This window comes from Monodelphis domestica, chromosome 6 (genome assembly GCF_027887165.1).
Source record: "Monodelphis domestica isolate mMonDom1 chromosome 6, mMonDom1.pri, whole genome shotgun sequence".
Lineage (NCBI taxonomy): Eukaryota > Metazoa > Chordata > Mammalia > Didelphimorphia > Didelphidae > Monodelphis > Monodelphis domestica.
Window position 1 is genome coordinate 114946941 of NC_077232.1, and position 12195 is coordinate 114959135.

Consider the following 12195-nt stretch of genomic DNA (forward strand, 5'->3'; position numbering starts at 1 on the left):
AAAAGAAAAAGGAAAAAAAATATTACTAAATGTGGTTTAATTCATCACATTCCTACATGGCAATTTGTTAACTAGGATAGCTAACACACACACACACACACACACACACACACACACATATGTAATTTTAAGTGATATTTAATGTACATGAGATACTAAAGGTAATCAAGGAACGCAATGGGGTTAACCTGATTGAATTACTATTTTAGATGATAACTAAGGTGCCTAAGTTGTCTATTATAACTAAAGTATCATAGATCCCCAAATTGCTTAGAATGCTTACTGTATGGAAGATACTTAAGATTTTATCAGTATTAGGACTGTCAATATATAGAAAGAAAACAGGAAGTACGTTGAATATGAATATGATTTTAAATGGCAAAAGAAAATCATGATAAGAAAGAAGAATACATTGGGAAAGACAAAATTTGAAAAACCTGGTGATAGATTATCTCACATGAAAAAAATGCAAAAGAGCATATTGGAGGGGAAGATTGGGGAAAATTATGTGAAGGAGCAATGATATCCACATACAGTAAATTATAGAAAACCACAGACTTCAGAGTCAAGATGACCACTTAGACACAGCAAAATTCCAGACCTCTGTGAAAAGTCTTTCAAACCATTCAAAAAGAAAATGCTTCAAAAGGGTAGAAAACCAAATCTAACAACGGTACCAATCTGGGAGTCCATCCTGTTAGATTAAACTTAAAATGTATGCCATAAAAAACCTGAATTCTTGGATTCTTGTATTTAAGGAAAAGGAAGAAGGAAGGTCCCAGGACCCCTCTCCCACCTACCTTAATGCATCTCTGATGGTTGTTGGAATCTTGGAGTAAGTGAGTTCCAGGCTCAAGGTACTGACCACAGTTGTCATTGTGAAGACTGGATTTAGCTATGTCCTGATTTTAACAATGAAGATACTTAGTCTAACAAAATCAGGGGGGGTTGTGAACATTAAATTACTCCACCCTACTTAGACCATACTTTAGGGAAGATAAAGTTATAATCTCCTGATTGAACAATGAAGGTACTTAACTATTACCTTCTCATGAAGCTAGAACTTTAAGGTAAGTCTATTTTAAGATTTTAATACAAAAAGGTGTTAAGTAACTATAAAGGTTAAATTAATCACAACAAGGTTATGTAACTCACAAAAGGTGAAATTAACAAAAAAGTGTCAAGTAACTGTAAAGATATAATCTAATCAAAGAAGATGAGAATTCTAAAAGTTATGGGCATTTAGAGGAGAAGACACAAGAGTGAAAGGTCTAAATATTTGGCTCACTTCTCACTTCCTCTCTCGGGCACCTTTCTGGTAGTGGAGAGTTGGCTGGTGGGAGCCTGCTTGGCCTTTTGGCATCTTAGCATGGTTACAAGCTATTGTCGAGTTTGGTGGTGAGTTTCTGGCTGAGTTTTCCTCCTTTACTTTTCAACTTTATCCTATTAGAAGCCTCTAGTCTTCTTCAGAGACCTAGAGGCAGGGATTTTAAACTCCCCCTGGCACAGGCCAGTCAGGAGAATTCCTATACCCTCTTCCCTCCTTCTCCTTAAATTCCTTCCCTCTATATTAATTAAATTACCATAAATTTCCAGACTCACTTGGGTATTTCATTTGAGATTTCCTTTGGCAACCAATTAAATCTGGATTTTAAGTCACAACCCTAAAATTATCTTTACATCAGAGAAGCAGCTGGAGAAGTGTGAAGAGGACAGCCTAGTCTCACCCAAAACTCTTCATCTTTCAGCCCCATTCTTGAAGTTTTGGCCTCAGAGCATAACCAGCTACATAAATAAGATCCACCCTGCCCTAATCTTATCAATAGGACAGATAAGAAGCCTTCAGAGGGCAGGGAAGCTCAATATCCAACAACCCTCCCCCACAGACTGCTCTTAGAGTGGCAGTAAGAATTAATCTGACTAAATTCCCAGACAGAAGACTCCAACCACTAAAGAATACCTTGATAACAGGGTGGGAAGCACAGTTCCCTTTAGCCTCCATACCTTCATCTACACCTTCAGCTTCTGCTGGCAGTTGGGGAAGATTGTGAACTTTAGATTACTCCACCCTACTTAGTCTAACAAAAACAGCAATGTCTACACCCATACTTAAGGATTAAGTATTTAGGAGGATGGTTTATGACAGACATATGCCAGCAAATGACAAATCAGAAAAAATGGACAGACCTCTGGGCTGTCCTAAGTCAAGCTTAAGCTACCATTGGTACATGTGAGAAGCAGGAAAGTGATGTAAAAACCATCTATATATTTTGCATCATGTCTTCTCTCCAATCTTTTTCAATGGAGAGGTGGCTCTGGTGCCAGCTTGCTGAGATTTTTGGCATCTGGGCTGGTGGCAGCTATTGTCTGGGGTTGGCGGTGAGTTTTCCTTGGTACTATACTGGGAAAAGCTTAGTAGCCTAGTTCAGGTGACATATCTTCACTGAGCTCTCTCTGAGGTTGAGCTAATTCTTTTCTCCTTTACCATCCAAACACTATCCTCTTAGAAAAAGCCTCTAATCTTCTTCAAAGACCTTGTGGTGAAGGTCTTGAACTCCCCCTGGCATAGGCCAGACAGGAGAAATACTATACCCTCTTTCTCTCTCTTCTCCTTAATTCCTTCACTCTATATTTATTAAAATCACCCTAAATTTCCAAACTGACTTGGGTATTTTATTTGGGATTTTCTCAGGTGACCAAATTAATTTAGATTAGGTCACAACCATAAAATGACCTCAGGAATCATTAATACTTCATCAGCCTAATCTAGTCAAATAGCAGAGCAGAGAAGAAGCCTCAGGAGAAAATAGCAGAAACCCACAGATCCAGGAAATAAACAGAAGAGCAAGATTACAGCCAATGACAGAGATGAAAGAAGGGAAAAAATATGAGTAAAGAACTGAAAAATTTAAAAAAGAAATTACAAACTACAGCTTCTATCCAGGTTATGAATAAAGAATAATTGGAACAGAGTAGGATCAAGGAACACCAAGCAAAAATGTATAAATTCTTGGAAATTAGACACAGAGTTTTGAAGAACTCAAAACACAATAAAAAAAGCAATTAAGAGAGGCTGGAGACAATTGGGGAAAGAACTTAAAAAGGAAAATAAGTCATATGGGAAAAGAGGCATATGAACTAAAACAAGAAAATACTGTCTTGAAAGACAGAATTAACCCGCTTGAAAATGAGGCAGAGAAGGTGAAAGATGATGTGCAAAAAAAAAAAAAGTCAGGCCAGAAGGAGAATGACCCAAAAGTCAGTGATGAAATTCATTCTTTAAAAATTAGAATCCAACAACTGGAAGCAAATAACTTCACAAAGTAGCAAGAGTCTATGAATAAAAAACAAAATAATGAAAAAATTGAGAAAAATAAGAAACAACTCCTTGACAAAACTATAGACCTGGAAAATAGATCAAGGAAAGATAATTTAAGAATTATTGGACTACTGGAAGATCATGACAAAAGAAAAAGTCTGGACATTATTCCAAAGGAAATTATACAAGAAAACTGTCCCAACATTCTTGAACAAGATGGAAAAGTAGAGACTGAAAGATGTACAAATCACCTCCTACATTTAGTTTCCAATTGACACTGCCCAGGAATGTTATTGCTAAAATCAAGAACTACCAAACCAAAGAAAATAATATTGGAAGCTGCTAAGGATAATTCATTCAGATATTATGGAAACACAGTTTAAATAACAGAGAACCTGGCTGCATAAACATTGAAGAACTAGAAGGCATGGAATATGATATTCTGAAAAGCAAGGGAACTGGATCTATAACCAAGAATCAACTACCCAGCAAAATTGGCTATACTCTTTCAGGGAAAAGAATGGTCTTTTACTAAAAAAGAAGACTTCCAATAAAGAAAATACCTGATATAAATAGAAAATGTGATGCCCAAATAAAGAACTTAAGAGAATTAACCAAAAGTAATTAATTTAAAAAAACTTTTTTTAAAGGGACCCAATAATTTAAAATGATTTGTATTCCTATAAGAAAAGATGATATTGGTAACTCTCAAAAATTGTTATTATCATCAGGGTAGCTAGAAGAATTATACTTAGAGGGAACAGTGACAATCTGTATAGGATTAAATGTCAAATATATATATATATATATATATATTTATACATATATAAAACTAGGGATAAAAAAGAGGATAATACTAAGACAATACTAAGAGAATGATAATACTAAGAGAAATTGGAAAAGAGACAAATTGTGTTAAATTTATATTTCATAAAGAAGCACATGGGGTGGAGGGGAAAAGATCAATACAATTGAAGGGTGAAAGAGGTTGAAGACAGGTAATACTTAATTCTCACACACAATGAAATTGAATCAAAGAGGAAAGAACAATCATATCCATTGGGGCAGAGAATTATATCATGCCCTATAGAGAAATAGAGGGTAAATAAACAGACCGTGGTTGAGGGAAGGAATAAAAAGAAGGGAGAGGGAACAAAGCATTTTAAAAGTCACCACAGTAAGAGGGGAATCAATAAGAGAGGAGGTGATGGGAAACATTTAAAGAAAAACTGATCCAAATACTATATAAATTATTTGACAAAGTAATCAAAGAAGGAGTTTTACCAAATTGCTTTTATGACACAAATTGGTACTGATTCCAAAGTCATGCAGACTAAAAAGAGAAAGAAATACAGACCAATCTCCTTAATGAACATATATTCAAAAATCTTAAATATAATTCTAGCAAAAAGACAGGAGCAAAGATATCACAAGGACTATTCACTATGATCAGGTGGGATTTATACCAGGAATGCAAGGATGGCTTAATATTAGGAAAACATCCACATAATTGAACATAACAATGAAAACAACAGAAATCACATGATTATCTCAATATATGCAGAAAAAGCTTTTGACAAAATACAATACTTATTCCTTTTGAAAACACTAGAAAGTATAGAATTAATGAGCCCTACCTAAAAGGAATAAACAACATATGTTTAAAACCATCACCAAGCATCATCTGCAATGGGGATAAATTAGAAACCTTCCAAATAATATCAGGAGTGAAAAAAGGTTGCACATTATTACCTCTATTATTTAACATTGTACTAGTAACACCAGCAGTAGCCATCAGAGAAGAAAAAGGAATTGAAGGAATTAAAGTAGGCAATGAGGAGATTAACTTTCACTCTTCTCAGGTGATATAATGGTCTATATAAAGAATCCAAAAGAATCAACTAAAAAGCCAGTGGAAATAATCAACAACTTTAGCAAAATCACATGACACAAAATAAACCCATGTAGATCATCAGCATTTCTATATATTTCCAACACAAATCAGCAGAAAGAGTTAGAACAATAAATATCATTTAAAATCACCCTAGACAATATAAACTATTTAGGAATCTATTTACCAAGACAAACACAGGAAATATATGAAAACAACTATAAAACACATTCCACACAATTAAAACTATATCTAAATAAATGGGAAAATATTAATTGCTCATGGGTAGAATGAACTAATATAATAAAAATTACATTCCTGCACAAACTTATCTACTTATTTAGTGCCATACCTATCAAACAACCTCAAAATTTTTTTCTGAATTACAAAAAAAATATAGCAAAGTTCATCTGGAAAAACAAAAGATCAAGAATGTGAAAAGTAATAATGAAAAAATTGGAAGGATGGGAGTCTAGCAGCACCCGATCTTAAACAATACTATAGAGCAGTGGTAAGCAAAACAATTTGGTACTTGCTAAGAGACAGAAAGGAGCATCAGTGGAAGAGACTTGGGTTAAGTGACCTCAGCAAGACAGTCTATGATAAATGCAAAGTTCCAAGCTTTTGAGACAAAAATCCACTGTTTGATGAAAACCACTGGGAAAATTGGAAGACAGTAAGGGAAAGGTTAGGTTTAGCTCAACATTTCACATGCTACACCAAGATAAATTCAGAATTGGTGAATGACTTAAATATAAAGAAACTATAAATAAATTAGGTGAACATAGAATAGAATACATGTCAGATTTATGGAAAAGGACAAATTTTAAGACCAAGCAAGATATAGAGAATATTACAAAATATAACCTGAATAATTTTGATTATATCAAATTAAAAAGTTTTTGACGAACAAAACCAATGCAACCAAAATTAGAAGAAAAGCAACAAATTAGGAAAAAATCTTCATAACAAAAACCTCTGACTAGGGTCTAATTACTTAAATTTTAAAGGACCTAAATCAATTGTACAAACAATTAAGCCATCCCCCAAGTGATACATGGGCAAAGGGCATGAATAGGCAGTTTTCAAATAAATCAAAACTATGAGCAAATAAAAAGGTGTTCTAAATCTCTTATAATTAGAAAAATGCAAATTGAAACAACTCTGTGGTACCAACTGACACCTAGTAGATTGGCTAATATGACAGCAAAGGAAAGTTATAAATGTTGAAAGAGTTGTGGTAAAATTGGGACACTAATGCATTGCTAGTGTATTGATCCAACCATTCTTGACGTCTATTTGGAGCTATGCCAAAAGGACTTTAAAAGACTGCCTGCCCTTTGATCCAGCCATACCACTGCTTGGTTTGTACTCCAAAGAGAAAATAGGGAAAATATGTGTACAAAAATATTTATAGCTACGTTTTTTGTTGTAGAAAAAAATTGGAAAATAAAGGGATGTTCTTCGATTGGGGAATTGACTGAACAAGTTGTGGTATGTGTTGGTGATAGAATACTCTTGTGCTAAAAGGAATAATAAACTGGGGGGAATTATACTTGAACTGGGATAGTCTCAAACAATTGTTATAGAGTTAGAGGAGCAGAATCAGGAGAACATTGTATCCAAAGACTGTGACACAATCAAACATAATAGACTTCTTTACTAGCATCAATGCAATGATCTGGAACAATTCTGAGGGGCTTATCAGGAAGAACTCTATCCATACTCAGAGAAATAACTGTGAAAGTAGAAACATAGAAAAAAAGTGCTTGATCTCATGGTTTGATGGGTATATAATTGGGGATGTAGACTCTAAAATATCACTCTATTGCAAATATTAACAATAGGGAAATAGATCTTGATCGATGATACTTGTAAAACCCTGTGGAATTGCTCATTGGCTATGGCAGAGATGCTGTATAAGGGAGGAAAGAACATGATTCATGTAGTCATAGAAAAATATTAAAATTAATTCATTTATTTATTTATTAAATGAGCAAAGTTTAAAAAAGTACATGGTATGTAAAACTAGTTATGTGTATGCAAATACACAGAGACATACAGTTTTATAGAACACTTTTGCATTTTTATTTAGCTTTTCTATTTATTTTAATGAGTTCCCTTACAACTTTCTTTTCCTTTTTTCTCATTTATCATACTAAAGGTACATATAATTAATGTTTTTGCTGCAGTAATAGAAGTTTAATACATATTTATACTCGCTTTAATGTCAATGCATACCCATCCCAATGCATACCCAAAAGCTTTAAACTATGGGAACCTACCATTTATTGATAAAATATTATGGGGACTGTGATTAATGTTTGTGTCTGATTCCAGAAAATGGGATAAAAACAAGGAGCCCAGACTTAACCTGAAAAGTGCCAAAAAGATCACACAGGTCAAAATGAAACCAATCCATGTGGGACTGATGAACTTCTATGCTAATATGGAAGGAGTTGAAATTAGTGTGAGACTCTAAGCTGTGATGCTTGGCATATGTTAATTCATAGGACTTCCTTGTATCTACACTCTTTGCAAAGTACTCATACAAGTACAAAATTTGACTATCATGCTGGCTCCCTATATCCCTGAAAATGACAAAAAAACAGACCAGGGAATGATGCTTCCCTATCAAAATAGAATTCTAGTTCCTTTCCTTCTTGTAGTATGGCAACTTCCTGTAGTCTTGGCTGCAAATGAGTAAGTGAAATATTACTGCATTTTGTCCTACAAATTTGTGGGATTAGAAATTACTCTAAATTGGACCTATACAAGGCCCTATTTTGAATTTATTTTTTTACTTTTTTGTTTTTTTTTCTCTTCTTTTGATAATTGACTCATACACCCCCATAACTCAACATTGCATCCTGAGCTGAACTGGATATTTTTTTAACACCCACTTCAGGGAGGATTATATTTTAATATAAAATCCAAGATTTTTTATTTTTTGTTTGAGATTGTATTTTTATAAAAACCCAAGATTTTGATTTTGTTCAAGAAAAGATCTTCAAGGAAAAAGTTTGCTAACTCCTAAATCCAGAGAATGAAATGTTGCAGAAAGATGCCAGAAAACCTACAATACAGCAAGAAAATCAAGAATGTACTTTGGGTGTGTTTGATTGAACTGAAGTTTTATTGAACAATTATTTTAAATGTACACTTTTATGCCAAGGAGACTGCCCCTAATTTGGCTTTCTGTCCATGTGCCTAGAAAAACATTGGTTTTGCTTTCTTTCTTTCTTTCTATTCCTCCATAACTACTGTAAATTCTTCTTAGAAAATTGAATATTGTGTACATCTGTAGTTAGAAGTGTGTTTAGGACTATAAGATGATTATGTTAAATGATCAATGGGGAGACTAAACTCCCAATGATCATGATGGGGGATTGTGAATCTTAACATTGCTCAGACTCTACTTCAGAAGATTTGATTAAGCTATTCCCCATTTCCTACAATGGAGGTACTTAGTCAGGAATGTATCGAGAACTTTAAAATTACTCCACCCTGCTCAGCTTCCTTAGGGAAGAAGATAAAGTTGTAAAATTACTGTTTGAACAATGAAAAGTCCCCAACTCCTACTTATAGTGAAACAAAAACCCTAAGCTACGTGGTCTAATTTTAGATCTAATACAAAAGGGTGCTAAGTACCTATAAAGATTAAATTAATCACTAAAAGGTCAAGCAACTTACAAAGGTCAAGCTTAGAAAAGAGATGTGAAATACTCAGAAGATATAATCTAATCAGAGAAGGTGATAACAAAAGAAAATGTGAACTAAGAATGGACAGTCCTGGGGAAAACTTCTACTGTGATTGGCAGATGTGAAAATTTAGGGGAGGTGTAATAAGAGAAATTTCTCTTTAAAAGGAGCTCTCTGAACTCAGTTCAGGGAGTTCACTGTGGAGTTTGGAGTTTGCAGTTAGTTGAAGGAGCTGTGTCTCTGAAATCAGTTCAGGAGTTGAGGATTTCAGTGAAGGACTGGAGTTTTGCTTTAGGAAGATCTTGTGGTGAGTGATAAAAGACTGACTAGTCTTTCTTAAGGCTCAGGCCTAGGCCATTTGCCCTAGGCCCTTCCTACTATTTTCTCTTTCTCTCTCTCTCCCTTCCCTTAAATTCCTTCATTTCTATTAATTAAAATCTCCATAAAACCCAGCTGACTTGGGTATTTTCATATTTGGGATTTTTCCCATGGCGACCACTTATTCTTGATTTAAGTCAAAACACTAAAAATTATCTTTACAGTTTTGGCAATTCACAGTCTTGAAACCCACATTTTTGTGGTTATAACTGCTCCTGCTAAGATTCTAGATGAGGATGCTACAAAACCTGAAGGCTCGGTGGATGAGGAATCTGACTATGTATCTAACCCAGATTCAGAGAAGCCAGAAGTTTGGGATGAAGATATGGATGAAGAATGGGAGGCTCCCCAAATTGCAAACCCAAAATATGAATCAGCCCCTGGTTGTGGTGTCTGGCAAAGACCTACCATTGACAATCCCAATTACAAAGGCAAATGGAAAGCACTTATGATTTACAATCCTAACTACCAAGGAATCCAGAAACCAAGGAAGATTCCAAACCCAGATTTCTTTGAAGATATAAAGCCTTTAAAAGTGACTCCTTTCAGTGCTGTGGGCCTGGAGCTGTGGTCCATGACATCAGATATCTTTTTTGACAACTTTATTATTTGTGCAGACCAAGCAGTTGCAGATGATTGGGCCAATGATGGGTGGGGTCTGAAAAAAGCTGCTAATGGGGCTGCAGAGCCTGGTGTAATGGGGCAAATGTTTGAGGCAGTTGAAGAATGTCCATGGCTTTGGGTGGTCTATATTCTCACTGTGGCCTTGCCATTGTTCCTTGTCTGTTCTGGAAAGAAACAACCTAGTGCTACAGAGTATAAGAAGACAGATGCTCCTCAACCAGATGTGAAGGAAGAGGAGGAGGAAAAGGAGAAAGCAGAGAAAAAAGGAGAAGAAAGATGAATAAGAGATTGAAGAGAAACTTGAAGAGAAGCAAAAAAAGTGATGCTGAAGAGGATGCAGGTAATGTAAGTCAAGAGGATGACAATAGAAAACCTAAAGCAGAGGAAGATGAAGTTTTGAACAGTTAACCCAGAAACAGAAAGCCAGGAACAGACTGAAAGAATTTAAGAACTTGATCTGTGATTCCCTTTTCCCCCTACTCCTGGATGTGATCCTAGCAAGAGGACTTGGGATACACCTTATATGCTGAAACCCAGAAAAACCTCAAGATATCACTATCAAGAGATTCCACTCAAACACTATCCACTGCCATTTTGAGCATCCAACATTAATTAATTGAAATTGTGATATAAAGAACACCATTCCTGGAGAAAGAAAGCATTTAATGTGTGGGTTATGGATTCTGTATTTAACATGAAGCAACTAACCTGGTGGGGTTTTTTTATTTCTTGTGTTTGGTTTAAAATACTAGAATATTGCCAATCTTCAAGAACCATGACTTAATTTAATGTGTTAATCTAGCTATGGAAAAATAACAGCAAAGTTTAGAAAAAAGCTAGGTGATGAATTGCAGTTTTTATAATGTAGTTTTTTATAAACTTCAATATTCCAAAACATTGAAGTGTCTATGTCCCTTTAAATTGATAATCATGTTTTTATTAAAGTCATTTGTGTAGATAATATTGATTCCTCTCTGCCACTTTTTTATTCTTCCACTTCAGGAGATTTGAGATTGGGGGAGAATTCCAAGACCATAATAGATACTGTTTGATTAAGTTGTATTAAAATGAAAGCTACAAAAAAGGTCCTTCTTTTTCCACTAAAAAAATAGAAATAGAAGGTCTAGATCACAGAATCAAAGAATTATAGAATCTCCATCAGGAGGGTCCAAAGTAGCCATCTAGTTCAACCCAAATATTAACAAGATCCCTGCTGGAATAGATCTAAATAGAATGTAATGATTTACCATGACAAGTCACCTCACTGTATTTAAAGACTGCTAGTAAAATTTTGAATACCTCTTATTGGAAGGGATTTTTTTTCATTTAAATTAAACCAAAAATCTCTCTTTCTGGAATTCTTACTGATTGGCCTCTGAACACGTGTTCTTATTCCATTTTCACATGGCAACCTTCAAGTAATCTAAATTTGCTCTTCACCTTATTCCATGTCTCCTGCCTGCAATCATTAACTAAATTTCAGCTCTCTATCACCAAAAGCATCAAATATAAAAATCCTTTATTTAACTTTTAAATCAATTCTTTCCAGCCTTCTTAAACCTTATTTTCTGCTCCCCACTTCTACTCTTTTGTCCAGTAAGATCTGTAATCCAGGAACAGTCCTTCATGTCCTTATTCCATGTACTGTCATTAAATGTTCACCATGCTTAGAATTCTCTTCTTTCTCTTCATCTCTTTGCTTCTCTGACTTCCTTTAGATTTCAGCTAAATTTCCACCTTGCACAGGAAGACTTTTTGATTCTCTTAATCACCAGTTCTTTACCTCTGATATCTCCTGTTTATCCTATGTATCTCTTGTTTTTTCATAATTTTTATTGTCCTATGTCTTTTATTTTTAAGGTTCTTGCGATCAGAAAGTGCTTAGCACATAATAAGCCTTTTGAAATAAATGATTATTGATTTAACATAATGATTTCAAGCTATCATCCACAGTTTTACTTTTCTTATACCAATCTTGTTATCAAGCTAATTATTATTCCCAATAGTTAATATATATCATCTACATCTTTCCTAAAATGTGGCATGAAAAACTGAACATAATACTTTAGCTTGGTTTCCCAAAACCATAGAGGCATACAGAAGAGCTATTTCCCCCTTATTCTTAATATTATACATTTCATCTGGCAGATTTAGCAATACATTATTTTTTGAAGCCAATGAATCTTATCAAAGTTTCCACACACTAAAATCCAGAAGTTGTCTTTATAATACCTACCTATTAGAGGTCTCTCAATTTTGCACTCATGTACTTGATATTTTA

General features: G+C 34.5%; 1 pseudogene; it reads left to right on the plus strand.

Annotated features, from left to right (window-relative positions):
• The first annotated feature begins 9486 nt into the window (after positions 1-9486).
• LOC130455225 (calnexin-like) lies at positions 9487-10352 on the plus strand (annotated as a pseudogene).
• Positions 10353-12195: the final 1843 nt, after the last annotated feature.